At 43.3% G+C, this 24,080-nt stretch overlaps 1 long non-coding RNA gene across 2 annotated transcripts in view; it reads left to right on the forward strand.

The window, feature by feature from the left end:
- The window catches only part of LOC123328025, a 57,488-nt gene that overhangs the window by 18,659 nt on the left and 14,749 nt on the right, over positions 1–24,080 (forward strand). The window contains exon 5 of one of the 2 annotated variants that reach the window (XR_006542733.1): positions 22,428–22,646. This is a non-coding gene — a long non-coding RNA (uncharacterized LOC123328025). Of the gene's footprint in view, positions 1–20,714; positions 20,775–22,427; positions 22,647–24,080 lie in introns of those variants that run through there. The other variant, XR_006542734.1, reaches the window with a different exon arrangement.

Below are 24,080 nucleotides of genomic sequence, written 5' to 3' on the forward strand. Positions count from 1 at the left end.
GAATTGACATAGTTCCTGGACCAAATGTTTGGCTCTGAAGCTTGAACTGACTCATCCACCTACTCATTCATTCAGTAACTATTAAATTAGTGCCTACTATGTGGGGGCTTCCCTGGAGGCTCAGATGCCAACAAATATGCCTGCAATGCAGGAGACCAGGGTTCAATCCATTGGTCAGGAATATGCCCTGGAGGAGGGCATGGCAACCCACTCCAGTATTCTTGCCTGGAGAATCCCCATAGACAGAGGGAGCTTGGCAAGCTACAGTCCAGAGGGTCGCAGAGTCGGACACAACTGAAGTGACTTAGCATGCAGGCACGCACACACTGTTCGTACACGCACGCACTGTTTGTGCATGCACGCACTGTTCGTTCACGCACGCACTGTTTGTGTATGCACACAGGCATTTGCGTCCTTGATTTATCCATTCATTTGCTTTCATGGGGCTTAACCTATCAAGACTGCTGTGTTACCTGAGCTGCTAGGGAGGTGGCTCCCATGGGTTTGGCCAACTTTGCAAGCCTTCAGACAATTCTGACTCTTTTTGTCTGCTGAAGAGGTCGCTCACTTTGTTGCATCCTTCCCTGACAGAAGCTCAGAGCTCTCAGTTGCTTCTTGGGATGACCTATCTACACTCCCTCAGAAAGAGGCGTCTGTCTTTTTTTTTTTTTTTTTGCTCATTCAAGCATGACCTTTGCTTCTGCTTCTGTCCCAGAAACCCTCCTCTCTCCACATTCTCATTCATCCGGGTTTGCCCCGGCAGCCTCCCACTCACACCTGCAAATCTCATTCACATGGCGTTGGGTTCATCATTACTGGACAGAAAGCATTCTCCTAAATGGAGCAGAAGACGCCAAGACAGAGGAGGGCATGGGTTTGGTGGTGCACAAGCTCCCCCTCCCTCCTCCTCCTTCCTGCCTGCTCTGCAGATGGGTTTCTGTGAAGGAACCTCTGACTGCTTTCCTGGAGTGAATGCTTAGTTTACTAACTTTTAGAGTAGGAGGACGTTACAGTCCACTTTTATATGTTATATATCTCAGTTCCTGGTGATGATAGGAAGATAATTACCCACCCTAAGTTTACATAGCATTTGTTATGCTGAACAGTATGTTATGTTGAAAGACTGCAGGTTTGGACACAAAAGAAAGGATACAGTTCCTCTTCGAAGAAGTGGATCTTTTCCCCACGTGTGTTAGGATAAAATGCTCATTTCTATATTGACCTGGTTAGCAATTGTAGTGACTATATCATCTGGATTTTCAGGCTGGGTCTGGTTTAAAATGCACGTTCTGTTAAGTCAGGAAGCCCAGTACATGGTGAACCTGGTCATGTCATCTGTGAGATAGTCATAGGAAAAGCTGGTCTATTTTGATACCCTTTTCAGCATTTGTGGGGTTGTCTAATTTTCCTCTAGATAGCAGGGAGCAGGCAGGGCTCAGGCAGGGTGGGGGACAGCCAGAGAAGTTGAGGACAGCTCTTGGACAGCGCTGATAAGGTGAAACTGACCAGGCACGGCCCACTGGTTTACCTGATTAAGAATCAGGAACTACTTCTCATGTGTCATGTCTATCCCCATTCTTGGTTCTCACTTTAAATTTGAGTCTGCTTGTGTTCCTGCAGAGCCTGCAAGAACACCGGAGTAGAAAGTTCAAATAAAGGGTAATGCCATTATGCTGGCCACCTGGCAACCTTAAGCACTGAGAAAAGCTCCAGGCCCATGTGGGTGCTTCATAAACATCATTTAACGTTTAATGGAGGGAAGAGACTAGTAAATGTGCTCTCGGTTGGCAAGAGGACAGGGAATCTGATCCCTTCCTTCTGACATTTAAGCTTTGCTTTTTCCACACACAAAAACACACATAGCCAGGGAGAATAGATGAAACACATATAGGAGATTCAGGAAAGCAATTTGTAAGGAAAAAAATAATTCCTGTTTTTCTTGTTAAATGGGCATTCAGAATACCAGCCCCACAGTGCAGAGGTGGATATATCCTGACATCATTAAATAAAAGGGCTGAAAAATACACTGGCCAGTCTTGTTTGGACTAGGATAAAATAAGAGAAGACCTGGCCCCACTTCTCTTCCCTACCCCTGTCTGTTATACCAAAGACTCCCTGTCTCCTTAGAGCAGAGCATCTTAGAATTGTAAGTACCTGTGTATCACCAGTGGACCTTGTAAAATACACATGTGGCTTTGCTGTATCTCAGGAGGGGCTACAGCCTTGCACCTCAAGTAAGCATCAGCTGATGCCTGTGCTGCTGGGCCACAGTCTGCATTTTGCATTGGGAGGCCATAAAGAACAAATTCTCGAGTCTAAATTGCTTGCTTCCTCTTGGCCCAAGGTCTCGTTCAATCCTTGGGTCAGAACTCTGAAGTCGGAGACATTTTTATTGGGCTGGAGGTTGGAAACGTGTGTGCAGGTGTGTAGCTTGGGCTCCTTATCAGCTGGGTGTCCTCCCCAGCTTCCAGTGGGACTGAGAGGCTCTTCCGCCTGCTCTGCCGCTCTGTCTCTCCGTGCTCCGTCCCCTCCAGGGTCCCTGATCCTAAGCTGAAAGTGGGAGCAGCTCAGCCCCAGAAAAGGCTTTGCCATCTTGGCTGTGAAAGCTGATCAGCTGACCTTAGCTCCAGGCCTGATTCTTCATCTGTAACATGGAAAAGGAAATACTGCCTACATCACAGTGTTCTTAGGATTTAATGACTTAACCCATGTGAGGGACTTCATATGGTGCCGGACTCAGAACCAGCCCTCAGAGAACCCTCGTTTTTTCTGTCACACGTGCTGGTCTCTGCCCTTCTTAGGGAGCTGACAGTGTTCAGGAGGGTGAAGTTGCTGCTCTATTTGTGACCAAGTGTTCGTGGTACACTTTGGCCTTCAGGGACACAATCAGGTGCACTGTGGTTGGAGGACTGTGAGGCGACTGAGCTCTGGGGGCCAAGTTCTGATCACCTCAGGTAATCTTGGGTGGCAGGTTCTGTGTGGATGCTCGGGGAAACAAAAAAACTGGCTGTCATCTCAGCAGTCTCAGCAAAAACAGAGGCCTCTTGGAGATCCCCTGCGAATGTAGCTGTGGGCCCGTTACCCTCTCCTGGACGTGATGGCTAGCGCTCCCTCATCTGATGATTGAGTCCTACAGATGATTCTGTTGACCTCTGCCACTGCTTCTGTCATCCCTCTGACCACTGTTTCACTGTGACAAGGCTTCCCTCTACTCTCCTTCCCTCATCCCTTCTGCTTGAGTCCTCTGTATCTGTCTCCTGATTCTGCAGCCATGCTTCTTCTACTTACTGTCTCTCTCCCACTGTCTTGAGCTCAAACTCTCCCAGAAACTATGTGATTGGTTCTGCCAGATCTCAAGGGGAACACTTCAGTGAGCCCCTCATGGACCATTGGCCAGCCGGTGGTCCAATCAGCTGTAGTCAGGACCCCCTTGTTGTGAGGTAAAAGCCATGACACAGTCCCCTCTCAAGGGTAAAACTGCTGCAGGCAGCCACACATGGGTCATTTAGGATGCTTTCAGCAGAAAATCTGATTTAAGTAGCTTTCAAGGTGAGGAATTAATTATCTAATAGAAGAAGTCCAGAGTTAGGGTGGTTGCTGGGTGGGTCTCTATTGGGCACTGGCCTAAACCTATTTTTCTCTTCTTTCCGACTGGAGAAGCCTGGATTTTGTTTCCCTAGGAAGCTGTATGATCAGGGAAGATTGTCCTTCCTCTGTAGCTATGAGGGGCTTCCCTGGTGGCTCAGTGGCAAAGAATCTGCCTGCAATGCAGAAGCCGCAGGAGATGCAGGTTTGGTCCCTGGATTGGGACAATCCTCTGGAAGAGGAAATGGCAACCTACTCCAGTAATTTTACCTGGAGAATCTGGATCATGGACAGAGGAGCCTGGTGGGCTACAGTCCATGGGGTCACAAAGAGTCAGACATGACTGAATACTAAGTATAACCACAAGCTATAGCCATGAAAATGGATTTTGATTCATTTCTGTCTGCTCCTTCTGCCCAAGATTGGTTTAGGCAGGGGCATGGGACAACACAGAGGAACTTTTGTGAAAAGTCTCCTTCCTCTTAAAAAGCAATGTGTGTTAACTTTCCAATTTAGCAATCCCACTCCTAAGAATGTACTCAAGGGAAATGAAAACCTACATGCACACAAAGACCTGTCTGTGAATGTTTATAGCAGCTTTATTCATTGTAGATAAAACTAGTAACTGCTCAAATGTCCATTAACTGCTGAATGCATAAACAAATTATGGTATATCTACACAATGGAGCACCACTCAGCTATAAAATAGAACAAACTACTGAGAAATGCAACAAGACAGAAATGCATTGCGCTTAGTGAAAGACGCTGAGTACAAATGGCTACCTTAATGTTTGTTTCCATTGATCTGACATCCTTGCAAAGACAAATTATAGGGACTATAATCAGATTAGTGGTTGCCAGGTGCTGAGGTGGAAGGAGGTGACTGACTACAGTTAGACAGGAGGGAACTTTTTGGCATGACAAAAATGTTCTACACCCTGATTGCTCCGTGACTGTATACATTTGTCACACTCATCACTTAAAGATGGTGAATTTTACTGTATGTAACTTACAGATTCAGAAACCTGACTTTTAAAAACACCACACATGTGGAGAGGAAGCAGGCAGGCCCTTTCTGCCTGCCAGACAAGGCCTTCGACATTATCTGAAGCTGCAGTAGCATCTTGGCACCATGAGGGGGAGCCGAATTGGACGGTCACCCCGCACATGGAGGATGCTGCTGCTGCTGCTAAGTCGCTTCAGTCGTGTCCAACTCTGTGCGACCCCATGGACTGCAGCCTACCAGGCTTCTCCGTCCATGGGATTCTCCAGGCAAGAATGGGTTGCCATTTTCTTCTCCAATGCATGAAAGTGGAAAGTGAAAGGGAAGTCGTTCAGTCGTGTCTGACTCTTAGTGACCCCATGGACTGCAGCCTACCAGGCTCCTCCATCCATGAGATTTTCTGGGCAACAGTACTGGAGTGGGGTGCCATTGCCTTCGATGGTAGAGTGGAAAAAATTACTGAGCTGCTGAATTAACCAGTTCTAGAGTCACCCCATCTTTGATTTCTTGTTTTGTGAAATAATTAGTTCCTTATAGTTTAAGCTACTCATATTGGGCTTTCTGCCCAAAGTATCCCATCCCTAGATGACACTGATCTAATGTAAAGCACTGTGTGCAGTGGAGCTGTCCATCAGCTTGAGACGTGGTAGAAACTTCATGAAGCATCGTGATCCATTTAGGAAAATAATGTACAGATACCATGATGTTGGGACATGGCAGAGACTTCATGAAGCATTGTGATCCATCTAGGACAATAATCTACAGATACTGTGATGACTGTATGCTTTTTATGTCTTAAGTCTCCTAGACTCTACTTCACACTTATTACTATGAAAAGTTCTAAATTATTTGTTTCCCTTAGACCTCTGAAGCGTATACATCATAACTACATGAGTAATATTTTCCCACGGTAAGTAGGGGAGCTGTCAGCCAGTGATGCCCTGGAAACCCAGGGTACTCAGAGCACAGAAGGACTAAATTCTCCAGAGTAGCCTAGAAACTTGGTATCGCCATTTGGTGCCCCCAGTTTATCTTCTGGTGGAGGGAGCTCCCAGCTGGGGCTGAGCAGAAGACCGCATGTTCCTGTGTCCTGAATAGGAAGGTAGGTGCCTTTGGGGCAGGCAGAGGTGGGTCCTTGTCAGTAATACTATAGACACACTTTCAGAGACTCACTCATGAAAGTAAGCTGTGGCATTCTGACAACACTACTCTGGCATTGAGGCCAGAGACTTTTTTTCTGGTTTCAGAGCGAAGCAAATAACACCCCAAAGACTTGTATGAAAGTGAAAGTCACTCAGTCATGTCTGACTCTTTGTGACACCATGGACTATACAGTCCATGAAATTCTCTAGGCTAGAATACTGGAGTGGGTAGTCTTTCCCTTCTCCAGGGGATCTTCCTAACCCAGGGATCAAACCCAGGTCTCTCGCATTGCAGGCAGATTCTTTACCAGCTGAGCCACAAGGGAAGCTCAAAGACTTGTATAAATAAGTCAAAGCTACAGATACAAATGATGACCAAGGTAAGTTCTGACAGTCTGGAGTATTATTCTGTATACATGTGGCTTCAACTACTGGGCATAATTTTGTGTCATGAATCTGTCTTAGGACCAAAGAGAACCCTACATACCTACATAGTGTCATAGGGCTACATAGTGTCACCTAGTTTAGCAAAAGCATACAATTCTCCCAGGTGACAAAGCCATTCTTTTCCTGTCTGTCTGCATTCAATGCTTCCTTCCTTCCTTTCACTTAGGTCCACATTGCCCCTGGCTTTCTAGCACTCCCAGGGTAGGCCTGGCATACCTGGCTAGGGATTCATTCTCTGGGCCTTTTTGTATCTCCTCCTCAACCAAAACACTGGGGTCCCCAACCAAAGGACTCAGTTTTACACATCTGATGAATGGACAAGCCAGGCTAATTTATGGTCCTTCCACATCAAACCTGTTTCTCCTGTGACCCACATACTTGGGTATGGGGTTCAAGAGGACACATCAGATGGTGATATGACCTTTAACACTACACTGTTGTCCTGATGCAGGGCAAATCAGCTCAGTGGGTGGAAGGGCATTCCTAGGATTAGGTTCTATACAGGGATGGTTAGTGGTGACTTAACTATGCATGGTGAATGACTATGATCCACTTATATACGTCCTGCTAAACACAAATGTACCCTGAAATTAACTTCTTAGCCAGAACCCCAAAATACCTGTAGCCAATCCAAAGCCACCCAACTTGAGGGGAACTGTGGCTGAAGGAAAAAACAAAAATGGAAATATATAATGGGGCTTAGCCAGTGGCAGTTAAAATATCACACATTTGCACATTTCATAAAACACACAACTATGTAAACTCTTTGCTAAGTTCCCTCCCAGGGTCTTGGAAAGTATCTATTCAAGGGAAGGGTCTAGAAGCTTAAGCTTTATTAATTTAGGGGGGGGAAAAACCCTGCCTCTGATTTAATTAACTTAAACCATGTCATATAAACATTTCCTGGCCTGATGGCAAATCCCTGTATGAAATATATGTGCTGCTTACACATCAAGGGCTCACAGAAAGTTTGTTGAGTGAATGAACAAGAGAATGGAGCAGCCCATTGTACTTGAAGCTGGCTTGAAGAATTAGGAAGCAAACAGTTTATAATTCACAGATATTTATTTTCTTTCTTTTCTACAGCTTTCCCTCTGCTTCCAGTTATAGGTTGGGAATTAGGAGTTAGACTAGTTCCTTATGAATCTATCAGTGGATATTTAAAGAAATTGGAGTATGTTTACCCTTTTATCACAAATATAAATACAACCGCATCAGCTCTGGTTGAAAGGGGGCCCAGAAAGAGTGCTCATTTATTCATAATGAGTGGAGCAAAGGGGCCCCTTTGTGAAGTCAAAACTGAGCTCTGAGTCTGCCCCCTGTTCCCCAAGAAACCAAACAGGAATCGTAATGTGGGATGACATAGTGTTGAACGCTGTCCACCGCTGGGTGAGATCACCTCTCAGCTGCTGGAAGGCAAAGAGGTGAAACCCGCTTCATTTACTTTGAGACAGTTCTAACAAAGCCCACAGCGCTCGGTCGTGGCAGAGAGGTGGAGGTGAAGTGGGCCTCCGCTGAGTAGGGCCCCTCCACCTCCCCTAACGTCACTGACCTCCTACTCACCTGACCTGTGAGGTGTTAGATTTTTTACTACCCACGCCACCTGAGCTGTGATGCCTGGAGCCTCCACCACGCAGCCCAGGCTGGGGTCCCCTCGTCTGGAGGCTGCTTACCTCCTCCGTGAGGCCGGCCAGCTCCACCTTGATAGAGAGCAAACACCTCCTGGCCTGCCCATCTCTCCAGCCCTGTCTTGCATGTATTAGTTCTGTGCTTAGCATGTGATGCTCTCGTTTTCTGCAGGCAGCCAGAGGGATCACTCTTCAGTGGTTTTTTTGCTCAGTCATTTTTCTGCCTGGAAGGCCCAAACCCTCTGCTTCCCAGACAGGTCCCAGTCACTTTAAAGTCTTACTTCACACAGCAACCCCTACAGGCTGCCTTTGTGCCTTTGCTGCCCACATCCCCACGAGCTCACTCTTTGTCTTTACTTTCTGCTCAGTGCATCTTCTTCCTGCTGCCAGACCTTGGGATGCAGTAGCTGCTCCTAATGTACATTTTGCCACGTTGTTTATGTTCAGTTTTGCTGTAGAAGAAAACAAATGAAATGCATCAAACTTATTAATATGTGTTAGGCATGGAGTTCTTTTCACACTTAACCTGTTTGACAAATAAAGTTAATCAGAGCATATGTGTGAAACATAGAAAAGGCTGGAAGGACCCAGTAGCTACTAGGTACTCATATACACTAAATACACATAAAGTACTGAATATTTATGAAGTCTTAATTTAGATATCCACAGACATACCCCATTTGACCCACGTTTCCTATATCAAGAAGTATAATATAATCTGGCAGCTCAATAGGCTAATTGCCAAACTACAGCCATAGACAGACAGAATTGCTGTGATAGAGCCAGTATGTACCCTTAACCCCAGGCACCTTCATCTGTTGTGTCCCCTTGCCCATCCCTAACTCTAGTCTTTGCAACAATAGCATCCCTGGGGAAAGCTAAACCCAGAATTCCAGTTGCGTGGTTTCTTCCACCTGCTTGTATTCTAGACTAAGTGTGATAATTTACACCATATCTTTTCACCCTTGCTTCTCACTATGTGCTTTAAATTCATTTAATGAACCCTGTGATTCAAACATAGTTTGAGAGCTTTTCTGTTCCATGACCCCAGGGAGAGCTTGCGTGTTCATATACTTGGAGGCTACCAGTGTGTCGAGGTAATTTCTCACCAAGCATGGCTCAGTAAACACTTTCTGAGTGATTCTGTGAACGAACACACTGCAGAATTAAGAATTGTCTTTCAGGGCCCCACAGGCTCTTTTATAGACCTATCTACTATAGCAAAAAAGCCACGAAAACCTGACTTTTGCTGCCTTGTATGCATTCAAGATGATCCCTACCTTGAGTAGGTCGGGGAAACTCTTGCAAGCCTAGAAGCAGGGTAAGCACCTTAGAGGCAGGTGGATACACTGCGAAGCATGAGAACAGAAGTGCTAGGTGGTGATGCACGGTAGGTGGGGATGTTGTTTCCCAGAAAATGGTGGTGATGAGAAGAGGCTGAGAATAGTGGTCCAAACATCCAATCATGAAGCAGGACAATTCAGGGAGAATACAGAGAAATGTGGGATTTATAAATGAATGGGAGTGCAGTGTGTAGAAGAGGCAGTTAAAGAACTGGAATCTTGGGGCATCAGCAATGTTCTGGGTCAGTATGTAAATGAATTCTGGGTAGTACAAACTCAAGAGGAGCCTTGGGGGTTCAAAATACTTTGCTTCATGAATGTACAAGAGCAGACAGTTGCCACTCCATTGGTGCTTTGCTTCTGTTTGTAATAGATGAATTCTCCATGTTTGCAATATGTGTATTCTCCATGTACGTGTCACTTTTTAAAAAACTATAGGTTCCTTTTATCCTGTTTGATATGTATTTTAATAATGCAGATCATTCTGTCTCCTTTCTCAAATTGATTTCTTGAAATATAAATAAGCAAATAAATACTCAAACAATTAACTAAGATTTCCTTCTATTGATGGTCTGTGACCATTCTGAAAAATAACATCTGCCCTCTACTTGGCTCCGGGGAATTTTATGAGTGTTAATGACATGTCTGAAAAGCGTTTCATTTCCTTGGAAACAAGCTTAACAAAGTGTTTTTCTCTCCACAATGATATAACAAGCCACTCATGCTGTGCTACTGATTTATAATAATTGAAACTTTGGTTACTAAAAAATTTAAGTGGTTTGATGGCAGATCAAAATAAAAATTTCAATATTTTTTTTATCTCCTACATGTTTTTAGGTGATAAATAGGTAAATGGTCTTTTCATGACTTAAAAAAACAAATTCCATGATATTTATTCTCCCATCATATTTTAACCAGTCCTTCCATCAGTTCACGAGGTCATGGACTTGGCCTGTTTTTCATTTTGTAAACATCTGGATTTATAGTAAATGATTCATGCAGCCCAATACCTGACTGCCCTCATTTTGCTCTGTCTTATTATCACTTGTGGAATCTGATTTACTTCCTACCCCACATACTATTCTTTCATTTGGAACAATTTCCTCAGTTATACAAGTCTCCAGTTTATGGAATAATCATGATTAATTTGTCCACTGTAACGGAAAGTGCTATCCAGAAAAGGTTTTCTCATTTATAGCTGGGAAAATTCACGTCCTCCTTTGCAAAGAGCACAGTGAAGGGCTGATGTGATAACAACAGCAAAGTCCCAGAGCAGAAGGTCGCAAACAGGATTGGAGGGGACAAAATCGGAATTTTTAGATACACTGTTGTTTTTCTTCTTGTTGTCACTGACAGCTTATATGATTATTTATAGATTTGTTGCTCTCCCTCCTGGTCCCTTAACATGTAATCTCCATGAGAGCAGGGACTGTATGGCCAGCATATATCACTGTGCCTGCCACATAGTAGATATTCAATACTATTTGGTGAGCTGTTGAATGAGTGGTCCATCCATCCATCCATCAGTCAGTAAAATGATAAAATAGTAGATACTGATAGTTACTGTTTGTTGAATGTCCCTTGGGGTTGAATAGTGTCTCCTAACATCCATGTCCACCAGAACCCCAAAATATGAACTTATTTGGGAATAGGGTCTTTTCAGATGTGATTCATGTAAGATGAGGGTTAGGGTGGACACAGGAACATGCAGGGGAAAAGGCTGTGTGGACAGCCTGGACAGTGTGGAGAGAGACTGGGTTTAACTGGCTGCAAGCTGTGCAATGCCGAGAGTTGCCAGCAGCTAGGAGAGAGGCATGGGGCAGTTTCTCCCTTAGAGATCCTAAAAGGAACCAATTCTTCCCAACACCTTGATTTCTGACTTCTGGTCTTCAGAACTGTGAGAGAATAAATTTTGATTGTTTTAAACCATCCAGTTTGTGGTAGTTGTTATAAACTAGGTAACTAATAGAAATCTTCTTAGTGACAAGTCTTGGACACGTGCCTTTATTTGCTGCTGCTGCTAAGTCGCTTAAGTTGTGTCCAACTCTGTGCGACCCTATAGATGGCAGCCCACGAGGTTCCCCCGTCCCTGGGATTCTCCAGGCAAGAACATTGGAGTGGGTTGACATTTCCTTCTCCAATGCATGAAAGTGAAAAGTGAAAGTGAAGATGCTCAGTCGTGTCTGACTCTTAGCGACCCCATGGACTGCAGCCTGCCAGGCTCCTCCATCCATGGGGTTTTCCAGGCAAGAGTACTGGAGTGGGTTGCCATTGCCTTCTCCGGCCTTTATATGACCTTTGCCAATTTACAGATAAGGAAACTGGTTCATAGAAGCGAAATGTCTTGCTAGTAGGTGACCCATAGCCCAACTCAGGTTTTTGCCTTTGGGAAGCATGTTCCAAACTGCTGCCATTCTTGGCCAACTCGGAGCCAGGAGATTTAGGGAGATTGTAAGTTGAAAGTCAGAGTCCCTACCCCTGGTCATTCCATTGCTGCTTTCAGCAAGTAAGGTTAGTGAAGGGTGTACAGAAAAAAGGGGATGTGCCTTCTTTATTAAGAGCTTTGTGCCCATTGGAATCAATGGGAGTGCAAGTTAGCCAGAAACCAGGGAATGTGCTCACTGGATTTTAGAATTTCTTCTGAATCTGCACTTCCATTATCAGTTGTCCTCTCTTCAGAAATGGCTAAGGTTTGAAGACCAACTGGCAGTATCTATTGAAACTGAACATTTGCAAGCCTATCACATGACCCTGTGATTTTATCCCTAAGTGTATATTACCAATGAAATGCATGCATACTATCACCAAAAGGCATGTATAAGAAAGTTCATAGAGGCACCGCAAGGCAGAAACTACCCAAATGATCATTAACATTAGAATGGAAAATGAGTTGTAGTATATTCATTCAAAGTTAGGTTTCACAGCAATGAGAAAGAACAGACCAATGCTCCATGTAGTGGCATTTCACAAAGATAACATTTTAAGGGAAAGAAGCCAGTTAGAAAAGAATACGTAGCAAATGATTTCATTTGTATGCATTTCAAAAACAGGCAGTTGTAAAGTCAAGATAATGGTTTATCTCTGGAAAGGTAGTGAAGGATTGGTATTATGTATTTTGTTTCTTGATCTAGGTGCTGGTTACATGAGTGTTCAGTTTTTTAAAAAAAAATATGAACTGTGTATTTGTGATTTGTGTACTTCTCTACATGGAGATGAGCTTCCCAGGTGGTGCTAGGGGTAAAGAACCTGCCTGCCAATGCAGGAGACATAAGAGATGCAGGTTTGATCCCTGGGTTGGGAACATCTCCTGGAGCAGGAGAGCATGGCAACCCACTCTAGTATTCTTGCTTGGAGAGTCCAATGGACAGAGGAGCCTGGCGGGCTACGGTCCATGGGGTTGTAAGAGTCGGACACGACTTAGTGATTAAACCACCACGTGGTGGATGAATCCCTCTTTGGTTGAGTCACTGAGTTTGCCCATCACTATCTGTCTGTAATTGTCTCAGTAACTGAAAGTCCTGTATCCTGAGAAATGCTTCAGACCTGGGGAAGCCAGGATGATTGGTCACCCTAGCTTTTCTGCAAAGGCCAACTCTGATTGCCTGTAGTGTAATCTTGACCCCTTCCTGGACTAGTTCTTGAGATTTGGTGAAATAAATATGAACAGAATCCAATATGACTAGGAGAATGAAGGTACTTTGTGTTTGAGGAATGGCCTTTGAAGTCCCTGACTTGAAGGTCATAAGATATGGATTTGATTCCCAGCTATCTATTTACTTGCTGTGTGAGTTGATGCTACTTTTCTGAGACTCTTCTTGTCTGTGGATAAAAAAATGTCCTACCAAAGCAGTTGTATGACTTAAATAAGATGAGGCATGTAAAAGTGCTTGACTCATAGTAGCTGCTCAATAAATATTACTTTCCTTTCCTATCGGTTTTTTATTTTCTTTCCTATGTTGTTCTCATTCCTCCAAACTCTCAAAAACATTGTTTCTGTTTTTTTGGTAATACTTCTCTTCATTGAAGGGTGGTATGGACTAAGCTTTAGAATAAGTATCTACTTCTGAATTCAAATTCTGGTTCAGTCACTTTCTGTTTGTAGACCTCAGGTAACTAAACTTCTCAGAGCCTTGATTTTCTCACCTCTAACATGGGAATCCTTCTTCTTAAAAAAATATAATAAACACAGACATTGCAGTTGCTTTTGGTACCCTGCATCATGCCTTCTCAGCCCATCTCTCGTTTCTGCTGTAGCTCTGGTTCTCCAGGAACTGACACTCATATTGTCAGTACCTACCTTATCATGTGCATCTCTGCTTTTTAGATTCTAGTCTTATTTGAGCTATGAAATGAAAGGTGAAGGAGAAAAGAAAAGATATATCCATCTGAATGCAGAGTTTCAAAGAGTAGCAAGGACAGATTAGAAAGCCTTCCTCAGTGATTAATGCAAAAAAATAGAGGAAAACAATAGATTGGGAAAGACTAGAGATCTCTTCAAGAAAATTAGAGATACCAAGGGAACGGTTCATGCAAAGATGGGCACGATAAAGGACAGAAACAGTATGGCCCTAATAGAAGCAGAAGATATTAAGAAGAGGTGGCAAGGATACACAGAAGAACTATACAAAGAAGATCTTCATGACCCAGATAATCATGATGGTGTGATCACTCACCTAGAGCCAGACATCTTGGAGTGCAAAGTCAAGTGGGCCTTAGGAAGCATCACGATGAACAAAGCCAGTGGAGGGGACGGAATTCCAGCTGAGCTATTTAAAATTCTAAAAGATGATGCTGTTAAACTGCTGCACTCATTATGCCAGCAAATTGGGAAAACTCAGCAGTGGCCACAGGACTGGAAAAGATCAGTTATCATTCCAATCCCAAAGAAAGGCAATGCTAAAGAATATTCAAACTACCACACAATTGCACTCATCTCACATGCTAGCAAAGTAATGCTCAAAATTCTCCAAGCCAGGTGGCAACAGTGCATGAACCAAGCACTTCCTGATGTTCAAGCTGGTTTTAGAAAATGCAGAGGAACCACAGATCAAATTGCCAACATCTGCTGGATCATAGAAAAAGCAAAGAGTTCCAGAAAAACATCTACTTCTGCTTCATTGACTACGTTAAAGCCTTTGACTATGTGGATCACAACAAACTGTGGAAAATTCTTCAAGAGATGGGAATACCAGACCACCTGACCTGCCTCTTGAGAAACCTATATGCAGGTCAGGAAGCAACAGTTAGAACTGGACATGGAACAACAGACTGGTTCCAAATAGGAAAAGGAGTACGTCAAGGCTGTATATTGTCACCCTGCTTATTTAACTGATATGCAGAGTACATCATGAGAAACGCTGGGCTGGAGGAAGCACAAGATGGAATCAAGATTGCTGGGAAAAATATCAATAACCTCAGATATGCAGATGACACCACCCTTATGGCAGAAAGCGAAGAGGAACTCAAAAGCCTCTTGATGAAAGTGAAAGAGGAGAGTGAAAAAGTTGGCTTAAAACTCAACATTCATAAAACTAAGATCATGGCATCTGGTCCCATCACTTCATGGCAAATAGATGAAGAAACAATGGAAACAGTGACAGACTTTATTTTCTTGAGCTCCAAAATCATTGCAGATGGTGACTGCAGCCATGAAATTAAAAGACGCTTGTTCCTTGGAAGAAAAGCTATGACCAACTTAGACAACATGTTAAAAAGCAGAGACATTACTTTGCCGACAAAGGTCCATCTAGTCAAAGCTATGGTTTTTCCAGTAGTCATGTATGGATGTGAGAGTTGGACCATAAAGAAAGTTGAGCAGCGAAGAATTGATGCTTTTGAACTGTGGTGTTGGAGAAGACTCTTGAGAATCCCTTGGACTGCAGGGAGTTCAAACCAGTCAATCCTAAAGGAAATCAGTCCTGAATATTTATTAGAAGGATTGATGCTGAAGTTGAAGCTCTAATACTTTGGCCACCTGATGGGAAGAACCGACTCATTGGAAAAGACCCTGACGCTGGGAAAGATTGAGGGCAGAAGGAGAAGGGGACAGTAGAGCTGGTTGGATGGCATCACAGACTCGATAAACATGAGCTTGAGCAAGCTCTGGGAGTTGGTGCTGGACAGGGAAGTCTGGCATGCTGCAGTCCATGGGGTTGCAAAAAGTCAGACATAACTGAATGACTGAACTGAACTAAGCACAAACAGAAAATGGGATCTATGAAATTTCATATGGAGTCAGATGCTAAGTTACCATACATGATAGTCTAGGATGAACAGTATATGAGTCTGATCAAAATTTCAGAAACAGAATAGATTTAAAAGAGGAGGAGTCTCATGAATTTGCCATGACTTGCATCTTCCATATTAACCTGAGCTATATTTTTAATCTATTTAGGATTGCAGTGCATACAATGGAACGTATTATTAACCTATGAAGTACCCATCAGTATCTATTTCTGTCTCCAGAACCTTGTATCTTAGCAGGTTATGAAAATCCACTGCACAGATTCAAATACTGGCTCCCAAAAACATAGCTTGATTCATTCATTCAGTAAAGCTTAGAGAAATACACTATTGTGTGAGATCTTAATGATGCTCTAGTTCTTTCACTCCAAAACATATCAGTTAACTCTACAAGTCACATGTAGAGTTGTATATAGTTGATATAAAGTTGAAGAAGATATAGTTTTGTGCCTTTAAAGAACTATAGCTTAATTGAAACAAAAACACTTTTGTTGAGTGTCTACGTGTTATGTACATTATACAGCCCACAAAGCTTATATAAAGTTTGGGTACCTCCTAAAGGAAACACCAAGAATTTGGGGTGGTTTACAGTTTTATTTAAACCTTGAGGTAGATTATAAAAAATATGCAAAGGATAAACTCTACGGTTAAGGGAATCCAAGAAAGGCAAATAGAGCTAATTTGGGATAAAACAGCACACAGGAATATATCCCAAATTGTTCTGTGCAGCTGCTTGAGGTGGACTACATATTTGATTTTGAGTTTCCTAAAGACCAAAATAAAAAGAAAAAATGGTCATGGTTTCAGGAGCTGTAGCATCCTTGAGATAAAAATGAATCAGTTTAGGAAAAGCAGTTTTTCTATGGAGACTTGAAAGCGAATCCTGCCATAGGTCTTCATTAAGAGCACACTGTAGGGTAATGATATCATTACCCTATATTATCCCAGATGGTATTGTACGGTGAAAACTGTGGAGAGCAGGTATACGGCTGTTTCTTATACTGTCCCTCAGTCTAAGACAAAAACTCATTGTAGCACAGTCAACATAAATATTTGTAGTCCCTCAGACAGTTCTCTATAAATATAATTTCTTAACAATATTTTAGATTTGGTTTACTTGGATCAGTATCCTCATGTTGCATTTGGCTGGGTCTTTTATGCCTCCTTCAGTCTATAACAGTGCCATTCCCTTTGTTTTCCTCCTTGCCATCTAGAATAGTTGTTGAAGAACCAGGTCATTTGTCCTGTGGAATTTCCCACATTCAGGATTTGGCTGATGGTATCCCTGTGGTTTCACTGTGTTTTAAATAACAATTATTTTATTTCCACGACTACAAGTTACTCTCAGTTCTTTTTCAGATTTGTTCAAGTCATTTTTTTTTTTTTTTTGGTTTGTTTTAGTCTCTTCCTCCTTATTCATAGCTCCATTTGTTTAAAAATATTAAGCATACTTACCTTTTGTTTAGAATCTGATATTGCCATTTTCTGAATACCTTATAGGTCTGGTTCTATTGTTTATTATTTCTTGTTCATGGGTGCTTCTCTCCTGGTAGATTTTGTAATTTTTGACTGTGAGTTTGTGTGAATTCATATTTGTTGGCATTATCTCTGAGAGGATGCTGCAGGATCTGGGTTGAAGGTTTGTTTCTCTGGGTAGATTTCCTATTTAAGTGACATTTTCTTGTAAGTGTTCTAGTGTGATTTCTCACTCGGAACCTGGTGTGTGGCCTATTTTGGTGTTTTGAAATCTCAGAGGACAATTATTATTATTTTTTTTAACCTCAATCCAGAGCCAAGTTTTCTTTTGTGCTTGCTATTGCTGGAAAGGCTCTCTTTGCTTCACCATTTTCCTGAAGGAATACCCCCTATGAATCCTGCTGCTGCTGCTAAGTCGCTTCAGTCGTGTCCAACTCTGTGCAACCCCATAGACGGCAGCTCACCAGGCTCCCCCATCCCTGGGATTCTCCTGGCAAGAGCACTGGAGTGGGTTGCCATTTCCTTCTCCAATGCATGAAAGTGAAAGTCAAAGTGAAGTCGCCCAGTCATATCCAACTCTTAGCTACCCCAGGGACTGCAGCCTACCAGGCTCCTCCGTCCATGGGATTTTCCAGGCAAGAGTACTGGAGTGGGTTGCCATTGCCTTTTCCCTATGAATCCTGCTGCTGCTGCTAAATCGCTTCAGTCGTGTCTGACTCTGGGCGACCCCATGGACTGCAGCCTACCAGGTTCTACCATTCATGGGATTTTCCAGGAAAGAGTACTAGAGTGGGGTGCCATTTCCTTCTCCCTATGAGTCCTAGCACTGCGCAAATAGGTCTGCAACCTGGCTTCCTGTCATTCACAATGGCTGTGTTTGAACTCACTCAACTCTCTCATCTCAGTCTTAGTTTCTTAGCAGGTCTGCCATTATTTCAGTTTTATTTTTTAAAATGGGGCTTCCCTGATAGCTCAGCTGGTAAAGAATCTGCCGCAATGAAGGAGACCCGGGTTCAATTCCTGGGTGGGGAAGATCTGCTGGAGAAGGGATAGGCTACCCACCCCAGTATTCTTGGGCTTCCCTTGTGGCTCAGCTGGTAAAGAATCTGCCTGCAATGTGGGAGACCTGGGTTTGATCCCTGGGCTGAGAAGATCCTCTGGAGAAGGGAAAGGCTACCCACTCCAGTATTCTGGACTGGAGAATTCCATGTACTGTATGGTCCATGGGGTTGCAAAGAGTTGGACAGGACTGAGCAACTTTCACTTTCAATGTATGTCTACATGATTACATAACCTCTATATATTATAATTAACATGATACATGATTATTATCTATATGTGTAGTGTAATAGATAATATACCTTATTATATTATATATATGTGCATGTGTTTAGTATGTGTGTATATGTATGTTTATTCTTTAAAAATTTTTTTTATAGCTGATGGATTTCAAAATTTTTAGCCTAGCATGTTTTCAAAATAGAAGTCCTTGATTCTCTGCAGTATGCCTGCCTAAATCCAAAGAACCTTTTAAGACTCTTCTGAGTTACTGAATCATGGAAGACATGGCACCCTCATATGCCTACCTAAAACTGTGGCTGTGCTTCTCTATTATCTTGATTAGAACTCATTATCTCACTTAACTCCCCGTGGCTTCTGCTCACTAGTGAACTCTGACTGCGATGGCCCGGTGGGCTGTTATGCGGAAGCAGACCTGCAGAATCTTCTAGCCCTTTCTTGGACTCTCACAACATGGAAATAAAGCCAGTTGCTCCCTCAGCCTCTGATAGAGGCTTCTCTCCTCACCATTCAGGCCGTGGGGCTGCCCTCAGGAAATGCCTGTGTCGTATTTGTATACAATTCCACTATCCACTGCACTTGCTTAAATGTCTGTCTTTGCCGCTCAATTGTGGGTACCAAAACCTTTTTCAATCTCATCGTTATAAGCATCTCTCTCCAGACTTGTTCTGCCTCCTGTATCTTTTTGTTCAGTTGGTTAGCCTTTCACCCACCTAGTCTCCCAAGCTAGAAAGTCTGTCTCTTCCTCCTCACGCTGAGCTTCTGTGGGTTGCTGATTGACCCCTTGACCCCTGCTCTCCAATAGGTCCAGACCCTCTCTGTGCCTCCTCTGGATTATTGTAGCAGTCTTCTGAGCTGGTTTCTTATTTCTTCTCAGGCACTGCAAACCCACCCTCCACACAGTCATCATGATTTAAAGTGCAAGTCTGACCAAGGCCCTGTGTAAAATCCTTGGGTGGATGGAGCCTGGCCTCCTCTTTGCTCCCAGCCCCATCTCCTCCACACATTGGACATCAGAGATGGGGTTCAGCAACACTGACTGCTTAGTGCCCCCATTTTGAACCAGGCTGTCTTTCTCTTTGGTGCCTTACCTTTGGGGTCCCCTTTGCCTGAATTACGCCTGCTGATCCCCTTTGTGGGACGAAGTCCCACCCACCTGTGAGATTCAGCACCTGTCTTCGTCCCTTCAGCAACTCTTCTCCAACATCCCTCCCACTCGTGCCAGCCTCCCCACTCTGTGTCTCAGAACAGCCTGTGGGTTGTCTTGCTTGCTCATCCATCCTTGTCCGGCTCATTTCAAGGTCCTCTTTTCTGATCTCTCTCCCACCTACACAGCAAACTCAATGCTTGTCTGTCTCCGTAAGCCCCTTAGGGGATCTAGGACTGGATCACACTTATCTTTGTATTTCCTGTCCTTAACAGTTCTCTCACCATTTAGCAGGTGCTCATTAAATTTCTTTGTTCAATGTAGAAATCATTCCTATCTTTTACTAACAGTATTATGATTTGGATAATTTTCTTAATTTAATTGAGCCTAAAATGTTTCAGATGTGAACATGGATAATAAGGTACAACTAGCTTATAGGGTTATTGTGAGCATGGCTCACAGAATACGTGATTCTAAGTGTTAGTTCCTTTTCCCTTGTTTTCTGTTAAAACATCTCTTGAAGACACAGTGCTGACATATTAATAATAGTAATAATAAGGATTCTTAAGCTGGGAGAAATATCAATAAACTCAGATATGCAGATGACACCACCCTTATGGCAGAAAGCGAAGAACTAAAGAGCCTCTTGATGAAAATGAAAGAGGAGAGTGAAAAAGTTGGCTTAAAACTCAACATTCAGAAAACGAAGATCATGGCATCCGGTCCCATCACTTCATGGCAAATAGATGAGGAAACAATGGAAACAGTGACAGGCTTTATTTTGGGGGGCTCCAATGTCACCCTGCTTATTTAACTTATATGCAGAGTACATCATGAGAAACGCTGGGCTGGAAGAAACACAAGCTGGAATCAAGATTGCCGGGAGAAATATCAATAACCTTAGATATTCAGATGACACCACCATTATGGCAGAAAGTGAAGAGGAACTCAAAAGCCTCTTGATGAAAGTGAAAGTGGAGAGTGAAAAAGTTGGCTTAAAGCTCAACATTCAGAAAATGAAGAGCATGGCATCCGGTCCCATCACTTCATGGAAATAGATGGGGAAACAGTGGAAACAGTGTCAGACTTTATTTTTTTGGGCTCCAAAATCAGTGCAGATGGTGACTGCAGCCATGAAATTAAAAGATGCTTACTCCTTGGAAGAAAAGTTATCACCAACCTAGATAGCATATTGAAAAGCAGAGACATTACTTTGCCAACAAAGGTCCGTCTAGTCAAGGCTATGGTTTTTCCAGTGGTCGTGTATGGATGTGAGAGTTGGACTGTGAAGAAAGCTGAGTGCCAAAGAATTGATGCTTTTGAACTGTGGTGTTGGAGAAGACTCTTGAGAGTCCCTTGGACTGGAAGGAGATCCAACCAGTCCATTCTGAAGGAGATCAGCCCTGGGATTTCTTTGGAAGGAATGATGCTAAAGCTGAAACTCCAGTACTTTGGCCATCTCATGTGAAAAGTTGACTCATTGGAAAAGACTCTGATGCTGGGAGGGATTGGGGGCAGGAGGAGAAGGGGATGACAGAGGATGAGATGGCTGGATGGCATCACTGACTCGATGGACGTGAGTCTGAGTGAACTCCAGGAGTTGGTGATGGACAGGGAGCCCTGGTGTGCTGCGATTCATGGGGTCGCAAAGAGTCGGACACGACTGACCGACTGAACTAAACTGAACTGAATATCACTGCAGATTGTGACTATATCCATGAAATTAAAAGACACTTGCTCCTTAGAAAAAAAGTTATGACCAACCTAGACAGCATGTTAAAGAGCAGAGACATTACTTTGTTAACAAAGGTCCATCTAGTCAAAGCTATGGTTTTTCCAGTAGTTGTGTATGGATGTCAGAGTTGGACTATAAAGAAAGCTGAGCACCAAAGAATTGATGCTTTTGAACTGTGGTGTTGGAGAAGACTCTTGAGAGTCCCTTGGACAGCAAGGAGATCCAACCAATCCATCCTAAAGGAAATCAATCCTGAATATTCATTGGAAGGACTGATGCTGAAGCTGAAACTCTAATACTTTGGCCACCTGATGCAAAAAACTGACTCACTGGAAAAGACCCTGATGCTGGGAAAGATTGAAAGTGGGAGGAGAAGGGGATGGCAGAGGATGAGATGGTTGGATGGCATCATCGGCTCAATGGACATGAGTTTGAGTAGGCTCCAGGAGTTGGTGATGTATAAGGAAGCCTGGCGTGCTGCAGTCCATGGGATCTCAAAGAGTCGGACACGACTGGGCGACTGAACTGAACTGAACTGAGCTGAATCCTATTAATATATAATAGTAACAGTGATAGCTATAGCTTATTTGGCTTACCATCTGCCAGACAGTATTCTAAGTGCTTTACATAGATGAACTCACATGTTATCACTACAAGCTTGTGAGGAAGGAGATATGACTACCTTACCTTATGGCTGGAAAACTGAGGCAGAGAGGCTGTACAACTTCCCCAAAACCTGCAGGCATTAGTGGTAGAGCTAGGGTTTTAGACCTGGGCTGTCTGACTCTAGTGTGTGCTTAACCATCTCCTCACCCTGGCGTAGTTTCCCATGAAAATAGTCAAAAGTTTTATCCTTCTTTCAAAGAGGGAGAAATTGAGGTTCAAAGAGAGTGGGAGACTTAGCTAAAGTCACACAGCTTAGATGTGGTGGAGTGAGGTGTTCTCCACTACAGCAAAACCTTCACTTTTTTAGGGGGTGGGCTGTGCCACATGCGATGTGGTATCTTAATTCCCTGACCAGGGGTAGAACCCTTGCCCCCTGGAAGCACTTAACCACTGAGTCTTAACCACTGGACAGCCAAGGAAGTCCCCAAATCTTCACTTTTGGATGGAGACTTTGCTTGAAACTTTTCCAGTTAAACAGACCCCTGTTAGGAGTTAGGCTATTGACAATACTTTTGATGATAATGTATCATAGTAATGGAACGGTTTTCTTTTTTGGTTGAATTAGGAAATGAGACCCATCCTTTTAGGTGACTGAAAATGTCTGAAGTGGAGTATCATGAAAGTAGAGTTATTTATTTAAATTTTACATAGCATTTCTAGCCCACAACTGGCTCAAAATCATAGGTCTGGTAGCCTTTCCCATTTTCTTCTAGGACACTCTTGCTTCCTGAAGAGAGGGGACCAGCAATGACCCCCCAGAGCTGCAGCGGATGTGTTTTCCAGCCTGCTGTCTGGATGCATTTTGGGGATGAGTTCCTGATATTTATGTGAAAAGGAGGATGACTGGTTCGCTCTGTCTTCTCATTGAGTTTTGCCAGAGGTCACCGTCACAAAATGTTGGAAGAAATGGGGTGTGTAGGAATTTGGGGCTGGTAAGTTATTTATTTACTTAGCCATATTTTAAAGACTGAAAAGCCATCATGAAATCTGTGGAATGCATTGTCGTGAGAGGTCAGCAAGTCAAGTTCTGTGGCTGTATTTTCAAAAGAGCCAGATTATTTCATGATCAATGATGATATTTATATTTATGATTAAACTCAGTCTTGGGCAGGACTTGGATGGGGGAGATGGGGTGTGGAAGAAGTACTTACCACCCTTCTCTCCTCAATCCCAATCTCTGAATCCCAAACTACAGCCCCACGCCCATATACACTTTGGAGTAGTGACATTGCTTGGAGACAAAACTATCGCAGAAGAGTTGTGAAGAGAAAAATCAGAGGACATTTAAAAATGTCCTCTAACATTTTTGGCACCAAGGACCAGTTCTGTGGAAGACAATTTTTTTCTGTGGACCAGGGTGGGAGGGATGGCTTCTGGGTGATTCAAGTACATACATTTATCATGTACTTTATTTCTATTATGATCATGTAAGCTCCACCTCAGATCATCAGGCATTAGATTCTGGAGGTTGGGGATGCCTGATTTAGGGGATGATTCCACTAGTCTCCGAAGCAGAATCCAACATTGTCCTCAACAAGGGACCCGGAACATGCCAGTCATACAGAAAGAAGAACTATAGTTGTAAAGATGGGATCCTTGTAGTGACAGGGGCTAGGATGGCAGAGACGATGGGGAACAATGCCCGCATCAAAAACAACCATCAGTAACTTGGCATATTTTCTTTCTTTTTGTAGATATAATGTATTCTTGGGGTATCTGTTCTGTAATATGCACTCACTCTGGATGTTCATTTTGTTTAATCCTTTCAGCCAGCCAGTGAAGAAGGGACTGGCATTACCTCTGTTTTACAGCATGGAAACCAAGGTTCCGAGAATTTAAATAAGTTGCTCAAGATCAGATAGCTGGTTTACCTCCACACCTGTGGTCTGAATTATTAAACTACCTAACTCCCAAGAAAAATGCAGAAAGAGACAGTAGGACAATAAGCCAGTATACAGTCCTACCGCCTAGGAGTAACTCCTGTTAGCCCTTGGCATTGAGCAGATATGGAAAAGGATGGCCTGCTTGCTTGTGACTTGCTTTGCCCTCTGGTTTTATTGATGTTCCACAGAGCACTTTTCATAGTTAGGTGTGTGACAATGTGTATCTCCTCCAATAGGCAATAAATGCTAGGAGTGAAGGGATAGTTTCCGTTTGTCCATCTCTGCATCCTCAGGGCGTAGCTCGTAGTAGACTTGTGGTTTCAAATGAATAAATAAGTGATCAGAGCTAGGTTGTGGCAAGTTCAGCATTTTCCCTGCCTTCTTCTACGTTTTGTGACAGGAATCAGTTCTCCTTTGATCACTGAGAGTAGAGAAGTGGCATAATCTCGTTCCCCCAGGGAGCTTGACCTCTTGATGACATTT

Source organism: Bubalus bubalis, chromosome 11 (genome assembly GCF_019923935.1).
Source record: "Bubalus bubalis isolate 160015118507 breed Murrah chromosome 11, NDDB_SH_1, whole genome shotgun sequence".
Taxonomy (NCBI): domain Eukaryota; kingdom Metazoa; phylum Chordata; class Mammalia; order Artiodactyla; family Bovidae; genus Bubalus; species Bubalus bubalis.